At 39.9% G+C, this 17,850-nt stretch overlaps 1 protein-coding gene and 1 pseudogene across 2 annotated transcripts in view; one reads left to right on the top strand and one right to left on the bottom strand.

Moving 5' to 3' along the window:
- Nucleotides 1-10,940, bottom strand: part of PKIA (cAMP-dependent protein kinase inhibitor alpha) — a 98,523-nt gene extending 87,583 nt beyond the window's left edge. For both annotated transcript variants that reach the window (XM_059042440.2, XM_067017951.1), the window contains exon 1: nt 10,788-10,940. The gene's annotated coding sequence lies outside the window, so the exon portion shown is untranslated. The remainder of the gene's footprint in view (nt 1-10,787) is intronic.
- A 147-nt stretch (nt 10,941-11,087) lies between these two features.
- Nucleotides 11,088-17,850, top strand: part of LOC131743769 (3-hydroxyisobutyrate dehydrogenase, mitochondrial pseudogene) — an 80,037-nt pseudogene continuing 73,274 nt past the window's right edge.

Raw genomic sequence — 17,850 nt, 5'->3', positions numbered from 1 at the left:
AACTAAGAAAAAAAACCCAACAAAATAAAAGATTTACCATAATGCAGGTACATAAATATAAACTAAAAATAGTTTTAGATTAAAAGTTAATCTTTTTTAGTTTAAAAATTAATGTAATTAAAATTTCAGATTAGACTGGATAGAAATGATCCATTGCTGACGCTTAAAAAAAAACTAGCTATAAATGTTACTAGTTTTCTACTGTTGTTACAAGACTTGACTGACATCCGTGATGTACTCTGTAATATTTTTGAAATGATGAAATGTGTGATCCAGAGACTTGAAATATTTCAATACTTGTGTACAGGAATTTTCTTCCATGAACTAGAAATGAAAAAAGTGAGAATGTTTCCTTGCTCAAATCACATTAAATGGATTCCCTTATATTACTTGAATTCATTTTTAAGATAGTCATAAATGTTTACATAAAATACAGGAATACTATCTGTTGAAGAAGTTTATGGTTTTTATAGTCAATGTATGTATTCAAATTATAAATGTTTCTGCATAATCTCTGACCCAACAATACCATTCCATGCGACTCCAAGAATTCTTCCATCAAAAGTAAAAGCTCCAGCACATAACGACATAACCTCTATGTCCATTACCACATTTCTTGAAATCATAAAACTGTTTGGAACTTAATAAATGTTTATCAATGGGTTTTGACTGAATGAAATTATGGCTCACTCATAGTACACATTACTGGGCATCTACTAAAGGTAATATGGTAGTGATATATGCTAGATACCATTAATATAATAGAAACACAATGTACTAAAAGTTTTTTGCAACAAAAAATCACTATACATTGTATGGTTTTAAAAAGGAATCAAATGCTGATACATGCTATAACATGGATGCACTTTGAAAACATTATGTTAAGTGAAAGAAGCCAGACACAAAAGGACAAATATTGTATGATTCCACTTATATGAGGTAGTTAGAATAGGCAAATTATAAACCTAGAAAATAGAATAGAGTTAACCAGAGGCTGAGGGGAGGGAAGAAATAAGGGGTTATTGTTGAGTGAGTACAGTTTCTGTTTGGTATAATAAGAAAGATCTTAAAATGGATAATGGTAATGGTTGCTCAACATTGTGAATGTACTTAATACCAATAAATGATACACTTAAAAATGGTTAAAATGGTAAATTTTATGTTATGGGACATTTTACCAAAATAAAAAATAAAAAAATACTATAAAATAAAGTAAAGGGCTTCCCTGGTAGCGCAGTGGTTGAGAGTCCGCCTGCCGATGCAGGGGACATGGGTTCGTGCCCCAGTCCGGGAAGATCCCACACGCCGCGGAGCGGCTGGGCCCGTGAGCCATGGCCACTGGGCCTGCGCGTCCGGAGCCTGTGCTCCACAACGGGGGAGGCCACAACAGTGAGAGGCCCGCAAACCGCAAAAAAAAAAAAAAAAAACAGTAAAAATTTACCTCATACTAGGCGTATTATGAAGTTTGCATAAAATTGCACTTATTTTAGGAGCTTATATGGTTATTATATATTTGGGGACATGTAAATAAAGCAACAGCTTAAGTAGTCCTCTTGAGTTCTTTCTCTCCATCTTTCCAACCCGGTTTTTTCTAGATTTAATGGTTTTGTCACACCTCTCTTTGACTACTAGCATCAGTAGGAATGTTAGCTAGTACTGGTTTCCTTAAGTATCAGTTAAAAGTTTTAATGTATTTTTATGCTGGTAATTGTTTTAGAACCTGGGAGGGATGTCATTGTTTTCTTAACTTGGCAAAAGCAAATATATTACTGTAGACAGTATTACTAGAAAGAAATAGTAAACTTGAAGTAGACATATGTCCATCCTAAGAAAACTGAATATGTTTCAAAGTAGACCACACCACTCAACTGCTGGCAATGTTCTTCTACATACTTGGCAGTATAGTACTCTAAGTCTGAGAACTGTTTCTTTCTTGTAAAAATGGTTTTGATTGGAAAACCCTGAATAAATCATTTGGAATGTGTAACGTTTAGAGCTCCTTCTGGGATTCCTTTTCCATGAATCAAGGTTCTTTGACTCACTATTCTCCTTGGCACTTGCTTCCTAGTCATCTCAGCTGCCTTTGTGCCTTTGCTAATCAAAAGCCCCCATTTTAGGTCCTAAAGCAGGGAGAACAATAAAAGGAGAACCTCATTTCAAGTACCAGAAATGTCTGGGCTATAAAGGAAACACATATTGTCAAAGTAAGCCCAGAGTGGGGTGACATCACCAAGGTCATTCCTGGCTCCGCCCCACCCCAGGTGGAACAACTAACAATTATTTGGAAACAGGACACTATTCGAGAGAATTCTAGAACATGGAGGGGAGGCTGAAGCACCCCCGTGCACCACAGAGACCAAGACAGACTGCATTAGAAGGGTGAGAGAAGCAGCTACACTCTGATCTCATTGCCCCTCCCCCAGGCCAGTGGAGCACCATGGGTGAGGTCTCCCCTGAACCAAGCACCACCACTAGCATTGGGGTTGCTTTGTGGGAGCCACTGCTCTAATCTGCTCCACTGGGATTGCAGGGGAATCTGCAGGGTTTGACCACTAAAAGTTGGACTGTGATGAAGGGGGAAGGGGTATGCAACAGCCAGCACATGGATTGTGACAGATGGAATTCATACCTGCAGTGCCCAAGTAGTGATCACAACTGGCATCTTTGCTTATCTACAGAGCCAGGTTGGCGGGGCACTACAACCAGGGAACTCAGCAGGGTACAGATCCACCTGATACGCATCTGGCCCTTGAGCCTGGTTTGCTCATACCCAGGGAAAGAGCAGAGTCACAGCACACCCACTGTGGAGAGTGTCTTCTGGCCAGCTGACCAAAAGGGCTGGCAATAAATCCTGGAAGCTATTTGACCCAGTCGTGCTCCAGCCAAGAGGCCGGCAGCCAGAGCTCATCACCCCCAAAGCAGAGCCAGTACCATGTGTGGAGGGATCCTGTACTATGCACAGGCAGGGAGATTAATTCATATCCAAGGCTGAGAGTAGCTCCCAGCTCCTCCCAACTGGGGAGCCTGTTTGAGAAATTAAGAGCAGCCTGAAGTGGCCCCTCTTCATCCCACCCAGGCAAAGGAACTGGGACTAGCACCATCCCATCTGCTGTGGAGAGTGTCTTCCTGGCCCATTTGACTAGAAGGATTGGTGACAACTCCTAGAAACTGTGCGGCCCAGCAGTGCTCAAGCCTAGAGAAGGGTAGGCAGAGCTGACAGTCTGCAAAGCAAAGCCAGTGGCCTTGTTCAGCCACAGAACCTGGGGTGTGGATCAGCTTGAGTTAAGACAACAAAGAACTTTGCTGGCTTTAGAGCTGCTTCTCCTGCTACACCCAGGCAGGAAATCTAATTCATAGCCCTACTCATCACTGAATACAGCCTTCAGCATGTTCAACTGGGGACCCTAACCAGAGAACCTGGGAAGCTGTACAGCCCATTAAACAGCCCTAGATACAGTGGCACTTGAATAGACAGCACAGCCTGTGGCCTCCCCCATCTGCAGGGCAAAACCAGTGTCCTCACCTGACCAGGGAGTTAAGTGCACACTCTTGCCTGATTTGGGTTCCCAAACAATGAACTATACAGGCTCTGGGTCCTGTCCTGATTCTCTGCCAGGAAACTAATTCATAGCCCCATCTACTACTACTACTACTGAATATAATACCCAGTAAAGTCTGGAGGAAGAGCACAATTACTCAAATATGCAGATACCATTGTAAGGAATCAAGGATCACAAAAATTAGGCAAATATGACACCACCAAAGGAAAGTAATAAAACTCCAATAACTGACCTTAAAAAAATGAAGATCTATGAACTGTCAAAGAATTCAGAATAATCCTCCTAAGGAAGTTTAGTGAACTACAAGAAAGCACAGACAACTAAGTGAAATTAGGAAAACAATGCATGAACAAGACAAGAAGTTTGACAAGGAAATAGCAACATCAAAAAAACAGGAAAACTAGATTTTAAAAATAGAATAATTGAACTGAAGAATTCAATACAAAGTTTCAAAGGTAGATTTGACCATGCAGAAGAAAGAATCAGCTAACTGGAGGATAGGACATTAGAAATTACCCAGTGAAAGGAAAAGAATAAAAAAGAGTGAAGAAAGCCTATGGAAATTATGGGACACAATAAAGTAAACAATGTTCATGTTATGGGAATTCCAGAAGAAGAAAAGAGAGAGAGAAAGGGGGAAAAAAGTATATTTAAAGCAATAATGGCTGAAACTTTCCCAAACCTAGGATGAGAAATGGACATCCAGATCCATGAAGCCCAAACAAGCCCAAATAGGTTGAACTCAAATCGGGCTACACTGAGACACACTGCAATTAAATCATCAGAAGTCAAAAACAAAGAAAGATTTTAAGACCAGCAAGAGAAAAGAGAGAAGTTACATACAAGGGAACCCTGGGATAACTGGATATTCACGTGTAAAAGAATGAAATTGGACCAATATCTTATACTTTTCATAAAACTAACTTGGATTGGATTAAAGACTCAAATGTAAGACCTGAAACTATGTAACTGCCAGAAGAAAACATAGGAATAAAACTCATTACATGGGTTTGGTAATGACTTTTTTGGATATGACACTGAAAGCACAAACGACAAAATAAAAAATAAACAAATGGAACTACATCAAACTAGAAATCTTCTGTACAGCAAAGAAAAACAAACCAACAAAGTGATTGAAAAGACAACCTATAGAATGGGAAAAACATATTTGTAAACCATATATCTGATAAGGGTTAATATCCAAAATAAATTAAAAATTCATACAAATCAATAGCAAAAAAAAAAAAAAAAAAAAATTATCCAGTTAAAAAATGAGCAAAGGACCTGAATAGACATTTCTCCAAAGAAGACACACAAAAAGCCAACAGGTACATGAAAAGATGCTCAATACCACTAGTCATTAGGGAAATGCACATTAAAACCACACTGAGATATTACCTCACACCTGTTAGAACAGTCATGCTCAAAAAGTCAAGAGATAACAAATGCTTGTGAGGCTGTGGAGAAAAGGGAACCCTTGTGCTGTTGATGGGATTGTAAATTGGTAAAGCCAGTATGGAAAACAGTATGGAGGATCCTCAAAAACTAAGACTAGAACTACATATATCTAATAACTCCACTTCTGGGAATATATCCAAAGAAAATGAAAACACTAACTCAAAAAGATATCTGTACCCGTTCATAGCAGCATTATTTATAATAGCCAAGAAATGGAAACAACCTAAGCGCCCACTGATGGACAAATGGGTAAAGAGGTTGTTTTATATATTTATAGATATATACATATCATATGTATATACACATACACACTGAAATATTATTCATCTATAAGAAAACAAAGAAATGCTACCATTTGAGACAACAGAAATGGACCTTAAAGGTTTATGCTAAGTTAAATAAGTTAGAGAAAGGAAGACAAACACTATATGATCTCACTTATATGTGGAACCTAAAAAAAAAAAGAAAAAAATCATAGAAAAAGAGATCAAACCTGTGGTTACAGGAGACAGAGGGTCAGGGGAGGGGAAATTGGAGGAAGATGGTCAAAAGTACAAGCTTCCAATTGTAAGATAAATACATACTATGGACATAACGTACAACATGATGACTATAGCTAACACTGATGTGTGATATATAGAAAAATAGTTAAGAATAAATTCTAAGCATTCTCATCACAAAAAAGTATTATTTGATCTCATTTATATAAATTTGTATGTTTGTGTGAGAGAGAAGGACAGAATACAAAAATGCGAAAAGAAAAGTTGTAAAGTACGAAGCTGCTTAGGTTTATATCTCAATCTATAACAGATAACAATTTGTTTAATTTTTTTTTTTTTTTTTTTGTGGTACGCGGGCCTCTCACTGTTGTGGCCTCTCCCATTGCGGAGCGCAGGCTCCGGACGCACAGGCTCAGCGGCCATGGCTCACGGGCCCAGCCGCCCCGCGGCATGTGGGATCTTCCCGGACCGGGGCACGAACCCGTGTGCCCTGCATCGGCAGGCGGACTCTCAACCACTGCGCCACCAGGGAAGCCCCAATTTGTTTAATTTTAATAGGTACAAAAATAAATACTAAGCATAGAACAAGAAAAAAGAAAAACTGAGCCCAGCGTAGATGTCCTTAAAGCATTTACAAAGGAGGGCTTTATGAGGTCCGTAAACACCTGCAATTATAGGCAAAATTCTATGTGTGTGTGTGTTGTGTATGTACTTGGGGAGTGGATACATAGCCTTTATTGAATTATTAAAGGGGATGTTAAGACCCAAAAGTTTAAAAAGCACTGGAAAGCCTGATCACAAAACAATTGTAAACTACTCTGATTATGTTTTTATAGTTTTCCTTCACTTGTTAACACTTCAAAGAACAGCATGTTAATGTGGAAAGAATCTCTGCCATTTAGGTAACATCTCTGAGTCTCAGTGTAAAATTAGCATATAGTAGAAGGATGAAATTATATACCATAGATGAAAGTACCTAGCAGAGTGCTTTAAAACTAGTACTTATTTATGCAAGACATCTTCCCCTGCTTACTTGTTTTCAGTAGAGTGAAAGCATACTGAAAGCTGGTACAATGTCTTCTTTAAAGTTTTGTTTTGTAATGCTTACTATGCTTTTTTTTTTTTTTTGCGGTACGTGGGCCTCACTGTTGTGGCCTCTCCCGCTGCAGAGCACAGGCTCTGGACGTGCAGGCTCAACCGCCATGGCTCACGGGCCCAGTCGCTCCGCGGCATGTGGGATCTTCCCGGACCGGGGCACGAACCCGTGTCCCCTGCATCGGCAGGCGGATTCTCAACCACTGCGCCACCAGGGAAGCCCCTTACTATGCTTTTTGATACGGATGAGCCAATATCCATGTAAGGGCATGTAAGGTCACAATAACTTTTGTTGAATATAACTATTTGAATGTACTTTCACTATATTATTATATAGGGATTTTAAACTAAAATGTATTTGCACACATTATTTAGAGCCTAACTTGGATATTAGAGTAGGTGGATATATACCCCTGGAAAATAATAGCTAATTTCTTCACTAAAATCAAATTGCTGAACATCTACTTTGCATATACATAGCTAGGCACTGTATTATGAGTTGCAGGTAATAAAAAGTTGTTACTCAAAGACTCTGCTCCCTAGGTTTATTTTAGAACAGCAAATCATGTTCAAACTAAAGGATAGACCAAAACAGCAAGTGCCATAGGAATTTAGACAAGGGAGAAACACATCTGAAATGAGAAGGAAGGTGGATATGGGGAAGGGTTCATGAAAGAGGCAGTATATGCTGTGAGCAAGGTTTCAACGTGTAGCAGGGTGAGTGAAAGGAACAAATGAAGATATATAGTTGTGATATCATGAGGCACAAACTAGAAATAAATATCACTTGTTCTAGGCTGGTCGAGTTAATTTAAGGGGATTAGTGAGAAACTAGATAAAGAGATATCTTTTTGTATATTACTTCTTAATAATCCTTTTAAACACAAGTATTTAATTTTAAAAAAAGAACAATATAGGGATAGGAGATTAGGAGGTACAAACTATTATTATAAAATGAGCTATAAGGATATATTGCATAGCACAGAAAATATAGCCAATATTTTATCATAACTATAAATGGAGTATAACCTTTAAAAATTGTGAGTCACTGTATTTTACACCTGTAACTTATATAATATTATACATCTACTAAACTTCAATTGAGAATGTTATTTTAGTGAATAAAACACTAAGCAGTAAAATTTAAAAAAAAGAACTTAGAAGAGAACTTAAAAATAAAGACATAAAGAACAGGTTGAAACAGCACAGAAATCTGGCAATTAAGAGGCCATTGATAACTTTCAAAATAGCACTTTTTCTACCCATTCTCAGTGGAGGCAAAACCTTATTAATCCTACTATTTCTTTTTCCATTTTTCAAAATCTCAGGATAAGTCTATTTCAATTGTAGCTAATGGCAGTAATGGAGCACCAGAAAATGCCTTTTGTAAGGAAAGGGCAACTTTGAATCCTAAATTGGTTCTCAAGTCTTAAATTACTGATAACATTGACCACCCACCAGACTAAATGTTTTTTTTATGTGATCGGAAAGCAACAGATTGATTTCAATTCTATCTTGTCAAATCCACAAAAAAGTTCCTACAGTTCATTTAGCATCTAATAGTGTACATCCTTCTATTTGGTATTCCTCCTCCTTAACACCGGGCAATTAATTTTTCCTTTCTCTGGGAAACGTTTTTAAAAAAGGAAATAGAGTCATAAATCAGTTTTGGTTAGGAAATCATACAACTATTTCTACCTAGGGCTTTGAATTTAGAAACTTTCCTCAGAAATTGTTTAAATACAACCAAGTCCAAATTCAGAAATACCTTAAATTAATTATCTTAGTTGCACTAAAATAACAAATTATATTTTCTCTCTTGTTTTCTTTCTTCCCCAAAAGTTTTCTCCAACCCTAATCCATAACTTAATGCTTTCATCTCACCTATGAAATCACTGGCAGGTATGATGCCAGCTTTGGCGGCTCCATTCCCCTAATCCTGACCCATTTCTTGCCAAAGAATTCAGGTTCTTCAGAAACCAAGTAACAGACATTTCAATTTCTAACCATCATTAGCATATTTTCATGTACTAATTAATACTCAACATAAAAACACCTTTTAAAATTACAGAAATTTTTACTGTACTTAAGATCAATTGCACTAACCTGTATTTCATAAACCTTGGGCTACTTTCTTAAAAATGAATTCTTATTTTAATATGTTTTTCACTTATTATTAAGAATAATTATTCATATAATTAAATATTTTACAATTAGGTAAGAAAGGTGGAAAATAGTTTTGCTCTTCTTGTTCTTTGTTCTCTCTTCTAGTTGGTGTGCCTGAGTCAAAATTTTAGAACCTTGAAAATTTAATATTTCAAACCCAAACCACATTTAAAGATAATAATATTAACAACAAGCCAAAAGAATTTCGGTCCAGAGGTTTGCATGGTCCAGGGAACAGTTCTTGGAGTGGGCTATTTGGAGTGGGATTTGCCACCCCCCTCCATTCCTTCTGCCTCATATACTGAAGATAGAGACAAAGAAACCAACTCAAATCTTTCCAAACTGTATTTATAAATAGAGAATTTGTAATCGGAAAAACAATAATGATATATAATAGAAGTACCATGATTTTTCAGAACCAGTATCTTGTTCTAAAAGCAATATTTAAAAAAGAAGGTAAGCAGAGGTAAATTGTTTTAGCTATAAACCCTGGCCCTCTTTGTCATTGATCTCCGATTTTAATTTGTTAAAATAAAATCCATGGCCTTTTGAGTCAAACTGTCTCTTTAATTTCAGATTTAAAGATAACAAATCTCTTTTTAAATGGAATATTGGCACACAGACACCACACAGTCTGGCTTATTGCAACCGTTCTCTGTTGGTGAAGTGGCACATTTGCAAGCCCCACCATAGCCATCTTCACCATTTCACAGAATATCATTCAAATGTACATCCCTAGGTGGGCAACAAGAATGGGCACTTGAGCTCAGCAGCAAGGCGTCTGTGGGGAAATCCTACGTCAGAACCCCCTAAAAGGGGAGACTAACTTGAGGATGCCCAAATAACCTGAGGTTCACCTCAGCCACCTCCCCTGGCTTTCTGACTGCCTGTGGGAGAAGCCTCTCTGGAAACTCCTTTGAGGTTATTGGGGGAATCCTAGGACAAACACACTGCTTGCTTTCGCAGGAGGACTTGCCCCATACCCTACCCAGCTAGGTGTCTCACAACCTAGCTGGACTAAAAAAGCTTCAAGAAAAACGGGAGAGACTGACATTTGCATTTCTACTTCCACCTATTCTTATGCACATGGAGCAAACTATGTAGGTATAGCCCTCTTTCTCACACCCCAACAGATTCTGCTGTCCTCGAAACCCATCTGGTAGCTGCAGTGACTACAATGAAGGGAGTTATCGGAAACCATGTTGGTACTGGGCTTAAAGGATTTTTCATGCCATGCATTTGGGGGAAGGACACAGATAATAGTCCAAACGTGATATAAGGCAATGCCCTTTCTGGGTCCTTGAAAAATCAGTCATGGAACAGAGGTGGTGGACAGGAGCTGCCAAGAGCTGGGTTGTGAATGGGCACAGCATCCCCGGGGCGGGGGGGGGGGATCAATGAAATGATTGACAAGAGAAGATGGTAAGTGAAGGGAGAAGCGGGGACAAGTGCTGCTCAACCCAAGCTGAACTCCAGGAGGTAAGTTCCTCCTCTAATTTGAGATTCTTTCTAAAGATTCAGTATTGAAGTGGGTGTTTGACGTTGAAATGTGCAGACCCATTCTGATAACTGGAAAGGGAGAAGGCTGAGGAGGGCAAAAGGAGAGGGAAGATTTCCGACTACTTCTCCAGGCTGCTGACAAGAACCTGCTGCTCGCAAACCAGAAATTAACCACGCGAAGGTTGAAGGTAGCAACGTAAAAGTGCAACTCAAATTATTTTACATTCTGAATCCTCTTCAATATTTAAGCGAGTGGGGCATAACAATGGTTGATTATCTTAAGATTACAGAGGCTGACCGCCTTCTTTGTTTGCCCAGTAACACCGCTCCTCCAATAATCTCAAGCACTTGGCTGATTAACATTTCAATTCCAGTTGTTGCTTCTTTTCCCACTGCAGAAGGCGGCAGGGACATTCCCCTTCTTCCCTCTGTATTACAAACCCCATTACTAACCAAGCAGAAAGCACCGCGCAGTGTGGCCGAGGCTAATAATAGCCGGGCTGCTTACCTTCTTCGGAGGGATCGAATCAGCGCATGTCCCCGGCGCCGGCTGCCCCGGGGCCGCAGTGCCGCCGCGCCGGGTCTGTGCGTGGTCAGCTCGGCCGGCCCCCACCCCACTTGCCAGCTGCAGCAGCTGCTCCCGCCGCCGAGCTCCGGCCGCATGAAGTCATCCCCCGCCCCGGGCCGGATCGCCACATTCCGCGTCAGCCGCGGGGGGAGAGGGACCTCTCCCGGCTGCGGGGACCGGTTCCTGGAAACTGCGCTCAACGATCGCTACCCTTCCTGGTTGTAGGGTTATTTTCTAGGAATGCTTTTACAGAAGAAGCGTCGCCGGCTGGTGGACCGAGAGAGAAGAGCCAGAGTGATTTTCTCTGCAGAGCGCCTTTCCTCTGAGCGCTCCCCTGTCACTCCCGCGGCATGGACAGCTCCATTCCGCTGTGTGGGTTTCCCCCCTCTTCATCTTCCTTATCTGTATTGTTCATTTCGCTGCATTTGAGAGTGGGGTTAGCTTCTAAGATACCATTCAAACACTCCGAAAATATTTTAAATTGGCTACCAGTTTTTCTCAGCCCCTTGTAGCAAGCTCCGCTTTCCCCCAACACACACACACACACACACACACACACACACACACACACACTTACTCGCAAGTACACACCCAGCCAAACCACTCACAATTATGAAAGCTGGGACCTCTCGCCCTCTTGCGTACGTAATGGAACAGGAAACTCCCAAAGGAGTGGGGAAGTAGGACCGGCTAGCGAAAGCACTCGAGGAAAGAGAGAGGGGTCGCCCCAAGATTTTGTTGCTGTTTAGTGGTGTCCTTAGTGGACAGATGTTCCCCCTCTAACCCTCTGGCCCCGCCCCAAGTGGAATGGCTGGTCTGGTGACAGCTGTAACATTTGGAAACAAAGAAGCTGAAGCCACATTAACAGATGGCTGCATCTCTTTCTTTCCCGAAGGATTTATCAGAGTTGGCTTTAGGAATAATATTAGCATATACGTATATAATAAGCCCTTTCCTTCTCTCTTTAAATTGGCACCAGCTATTAACAGGTTTCTCTCTCTCTCTTATCTTCCTCCCTCCCTCTTTCCCTCCCTTCCTCTCCTAAGCTGACCAGATCATCAGTTTCCGGACTTAAGGGGGGAAAAAGGCCAAGGATGTTCTCTCTTTACAGCTGAACCAGGGTTTATTTTCCCAGTGTTGAGCCGTTCCCAAGTAGAGAGGCTCTTTGACACTAGGGTTATCTGTGAGTGAACTTCTCACATTCAGCTTGCTTTTGAAATTGTCCATCACTAGGTGCAGGCCAGTTTTATCCTTGGATTTGTCCAGCAACCTAAACAGTATAATTGCACAAGGCCAAGGCAGTACTTTTAATCTAGGAAGAGTTCCCAACTCTCTATTTAGCAGTTCCAAAATTAGGAGGTAGTGTAGCAAACAGTTTCAACAAGACTCAGTAAGAATTCTTGACCCTAGAATGTGGGCTTTTTGAAAGCTGGAACAACCTAATTCATCTCTCTGAGTTTCACTTTCAAATAATTAGACCTCACCAAAAAGCAGGGGATTCTTAATATGTATCAAAGTGTATGTGGAATCTGGATGGGAATATTACATCTTTAATTTCACTAATCTCTAACTGGAATTTAGTATTTAGCATTTCCTTTAAATCTAAATGCAGACAACAAACCACAATAATATTATGAGTACCTGTGACTATATCACCAGCAGATGTCACAGACAATTTCCTAAGGCAGATTTTATAGATATCTCAAAGTATCACTACTCTGATGTTACAATCAGATCATCATTACCTTTTTTGCTTTATCTAATAGACGATAAATATTTTAGAATGGTTTTATTTTTTGTTTGTTTGTTTTTGTTTTTGCGGTACGCGGGCCTCTCACTGCTGTGGCCTCTCCCGTTGCGGAGCACAGGCTCCGGACGCGCAGGCTCAGCGGCCATGGCTCACAGGCCCAGCCGCTCCGCGGCATGTGGGATCTTCCCGGACCGGGGCACGAACCCGTGTCCCCTGCATCGGCAGGCGGACTCTCAACCACTGCACCACCAGGGAAGCCCTAGAATGGTTTTAGATATACAGAAAAATTAAGGGGATAATACGGAGTTCTTATATATCTCATTCCCAATTTCCTCTATTATTGACACCGTACACTAGTGTGGTACCTTTTATACAATTAATGAGCCAATATTAATACAATAATATTAACCAGAGTCTGTGCTTTATTCAGATTTCCTTGGCTTTTGCCTAGTGTCCTTAATTCCGTTTCAGGCTTCCATCCAGGACACCACATTACATTTAGTTATCAATCCCCCTTAGGCTCCTCTGGGCTGTGGTAGTTTCTCAGGCTTTTCTTGCTTTTGATAACCTTGACAGTTTTTAAAAAAATTTATTTATTTATTTTAGGCTGTGTTGGGTGTTTGCTGCTGTGCACGGGCTTTCTCTAGTTTCGGAGAGTGGGGGCTACTCATCGTTGCAGTGCATGGGCCTCTCATTGCAGTGGCTTCTCTCGTTGTGGAGCATGTGCTGTAGGCATGTGGGCTTCTGTAGTTGTGGCACATGGGCTCAGTAGTTGTGGCTCACAGGCTCTAGAGCGTAGGCTCAGTAGTTGTGGCACACGGGCTTAGTTGCTCCGTGGCATGTGGGGTCTTCCCAGGCCAGGGTTTGAACCCGTGTCCCCTCCATTGGCAGGTGGACTCTCAACCACTGCGCCACCAGGGAAGCCCCAACCTTGACAGTTCTGAGGAGCAGTGATCAAGTGTTTCGTAGCATACTTCACTAAGTAATCTGTCCAATGCTTTTCTCATGGTAAGACTGGGATTATGGTTTATTGTGAGGACAACCAGATAAAGTGTCTTTTTTATAACATCAGATCAAGGGTACATACTATCAACGTGATTTGACTGTTGATGGTGACCTTGATAACCTGGCTGAGGTAGTGTCTCAGATTTCTCCACTGTAAAGTTACTCCTCCACCCCTTCCACACTACACTTGTTGGCAGGAAGTCACTATGTGAAGCACAAACCCAAAGAGCGGAGAGTTATGCTCCGCCTTCTTGAGGACAGAGGATGTACCTAAAGAATTTGGAATTCTTCTGCACAGATTTGTCTATTTTCCCATACATATTAATTTATTCAATTATTGATATTTATTTATATCAGTATAGACTCATGGATATCTATTTTATCCTTTGGGTTATAATCCAATACTACTTTATTTTGTTGTTTGAATTGTTCCAGCTTTGGCCATTGGGGCCTTTATCTTTTGGCGCCTATGCTTCTTTGACATACTCCCTTTGAGGTGTGTGAGTTTGTGTGTGTGTGTGTGTGTGTGTGTGTATCTGTGTGTATATGTGTTTAGCATGCTTGTTTGTGTGTGTGTTTAACACTTCCTGACTTTCTGGTACCACAAGATGCTCCAGGCTCATGTTGTGTATTTCCTGCCCCAGTCCTAGAATCAGTCATTTCTCTGAGGAGCCCTGATTCCTTTTATTGCAGAGTAGTAATAGAAACCAAGATCTGGGCTCTAGATGTGCTGTTGCTAATGGGGTTTTATTTGATTAGGCTCTGTTAACTGAGAGAACAAAGAAATATATATGTATACTAACCCATGTATATACACATATCCGTAAATATTTCTATATATAACTATCTATATCTATATTGAGCTGAGTGTATACTGATGTCTGCAACTATAATCCATTAACGCTGATGTTTTAGCTTTCTCTTCGTGTTTATCTGTAAATTCATACTTCAATATTGAGAAATGTGGCTACCCCCATCCACCATCTATTTATTTAATTGTTCAATTTCAGTACACATGTATCAGAATTGTTAACCCATCTCCACAACATCACTATTTTTAAGTATAATAGTTAATAGAGTCTCTGTTATATCTTGTTATTTAATGAATTTAAATACCCATTCGTTTCTATATCACAAATTTGGTTTTTAAAATATTCTAATGACTGCATTTAAAACATAGTAACTAAAAAAAAACCATAGTAACTAGTTTCTTTTGAAATTCTATATATTATATTTTATGAATTTAAAAGTGTTATTTTAAGACTATTTAAATGGGCTACTCCATATCGTCAAAGGGATCCACAGTAAAACGAAGGTTAGGATCTCAACCTCACAAAGATTATTGTCAGTTTATAATGGGATGTTATGAAATTGTCTGGTGCAAATGTTGGGAGCTCATGCTTGATAAGTGTTAGCTTTGTTCACTTGGGCAGGCTTCTTTCTCCTTTAAAGTTCTAAATACCTTGGAAGAGAGAACATGCTAAACCTTATGGTTAATAACTTATAATTTAGTGGAAGGATTTGCTAGGTATCAGTGTTGGAGGTAAAGGTCCATATAAGGTTGACGGAGGATGAGAAGAAAACAAGGATGACCCTGAAGGTCAGGGGTTTTGTAGTTGAACAGACTGGGGATTGGATCCTTCCATTCACAGCCTGACTTTGTCTCATTTTTGAAATAAGGAGAACAATGGCTATTACATAGGCTTGTCCTTAAGAGTGAAAGTACATGTTTAATCTTTTCTTTCAATTTGTTTGAGACATTGGGGATTAAGTGTGGCGATTTAGGACAGTTACATAACATATTGGATTGTCCTTCCTTGCATAGTTTTCAGTCTGTGAAGCCAGACTCACTGGAGGTATAGATAGTTTCTCATGATAATTCAGGCTCCTTCATCCATGAAAGTACTCTTGCCAGGTGCTTTTTACTCATAGAAGACATTCAGTGTTGATGGTGCTTGGGAAAAAACAAAAATTAAAGATATTAAATGGTAGGAATTAATTGCTTCAGTTACTATACCATGGCGAGAGACATAGCGGAAATAGGAAGAAAAAAAAATGAAATGAGAAATGTCTTACATCAACATGTAGGGTTTGAATCTATCTGCTTGGAACTTGACATACACCAGTATGCCAGATAATTTAATTTAATGAATAGTGGCTAGGGTGAGGTGAAATAGATCGTTTTTTTTTTTTTTTTTTTTTTTTTTTTTTTTTTTTGCGGTATGCGGGCCTCTCACTGTTGTGGCCTCTCCCGTTGCGGAGCACAGGCTCCGGACGCGCAGGCCTAGCGGCCATGGCTCACGGGCTTAGTTGCTCCGCGGCATGTGGGATCTTCCCGGACCAGGGCACGAACCCGTGTCCCCTGCATCGGCAGGCGGATTCTCAACCACTGCGCCACCAGGGAAGCCCTAGATCGTTTTTTAATCTATGACTTTTCATTGAATGACCCTTTTTAAAAAAAGAATCTTCGGGTCATGACTTTGAGGTTTGCAGTAATTCCTTTCTGATATTCTGGAATTAGAGATCAAATGGCCTCATGATATCATGGGTCTCCGCAAACGACAATAGGAAAACCTGAGCCAGAGGCCCTGGGTGCCTGAAGCTGTCAGCATTAGAACCACTCCTTTGGGTTAAGGAGTCCTCCCAGAAAGGACTCATTTAAATGCAAATATACTATCAAGAGGGGTAACCATGTATCCAGTATCTGATTAGCAGCCATTAACAATTTAGCAGAGATTAGCTTCTCAGATTTATTATGGAGAGGAGTTGTCAGGGTGATTTAGCCCAGGCATCTGTCATCCACCGACTGGCAGGTGTCCTGCCCTCTTCACTACAAAGGCTCTGCCTAAAGCTGGGAACTTAGTTTACTAGGAAAGAGTTGGGCACTCACTGCATGACAATCAATATTGTTTTACATAATTTTGACTTATGAGAAAGGATAGGAGGAGAATTTCTAAAACAATAGTACCTTTGTGTGTGTATGTGTGTGTGTGTGTGTGTGTGTGTGTGTGTGTGTGTGTGTGTGTGGTAGCTGCTCAGCTTAGGTTGTTTAATCATACTCTACAGAAATCTTAAAATTGTATGATAAACATCTAGCCTTTCAATGAGACCAGAAAGTATATCATGTAAAATATGCACAAATGTAGTCCAGGGATGGCAAAGCTATTGTAATAGAATTGCATTCAAGTAATTATAGCTGGACTAAGGATTTCCTGCATTAATATGAAAGCATGGATACAAGAGTACAAGAAAATGATCATTCATATGAAGGTTGATATTTTATATTGAATATCTGTAATAGAAATAGGACAATGGAAGAAGGGAAATGACTACAAACAGAACAGTAACTGTTTCTTTAGACATCGCTAAGAATTCACCTTGTTTTTACTGGTAAGGAGTTGACATATAATACCAGATCTATATAATACAGGGAGTATTCTATAATTGGAACTCTAGATTTAATTGTGAAATGTATGTTTACTTAAGTGAGATGCTTGGTAAATGGCATATGATACATTCAATAGTGTGGTGTAAGTCATTCTCAAATAAACCCTTTTTAATAAAAACCATCGTGTGAAAGTCATGAAATAAAACAATGTACTTAGGCATTGCTCTTTAAATTTTTTAACCTTAAGTTTTTAAAGAATCTAAGAAAACCAAAAAAAAATCCCTTCTGGAGAAAGGTATACTTTGAATAAAACTTTTGTATTGTAATGAATAGATTATTAAACAGTATTTATAAAGAATTATGTCACTAGGGGCTTCCCTGGTAGCGCAGTGGTTGAGAATCCGCCTGCCAATGCAGGGGACACGGATTCGTGCCCCGGTCCGGGAAGATCCCACATGCCATGGAGCAGCTGGGCCCGTGAGCCATGGCCACTGAGCCTGCGCGTCCGGAGCCTGCGCTCTGCAACGGGAAAGGCCACAACAGTGAGAGGCCCACGTACCGCTTAAAAAAAAAAAAAAAAAAAAAGAATTATGTCACTGTAATTATTCATTTTTAAATAAAAATGAATATTCAACTTTTCAAATCAAATTTAAGCTAATAAGAAGAGGAAATTTAAATTTGATTAAAAAGTAAGTTTCAGTGAACTGTGTTTGGTCAGCAGGCAAGTTGATGTTCATTCATCCAGCAGATATTGATGGAGTGTCTAACATGTGCTGCTGTTCTAGGCACTAGAGCACTAGGCTCTAGGAGTGAACAAATAAATCTCTTCTTTATGGATCTTATGTTCCAGTGGAAGGAGA

Source organism: Kogia breviceps, chromosome 17 (assembly GCF_026419965.1).
Source record: "Kogia breviceps isolate mKogBre1 chromosome 17, mKogBre1 haplotype 1, whole genome shotgun sequence".
NCBI lineage: Eukaryota > Metazoa > Chordata > Mammalia > Artiodactyla > Physeteridae > Kogia > Kogia breviceps.
Note: the sequence above shows the minus strand (reverse complement) of the source record. Positions and strands in the feature narration are given on the sequence as shown.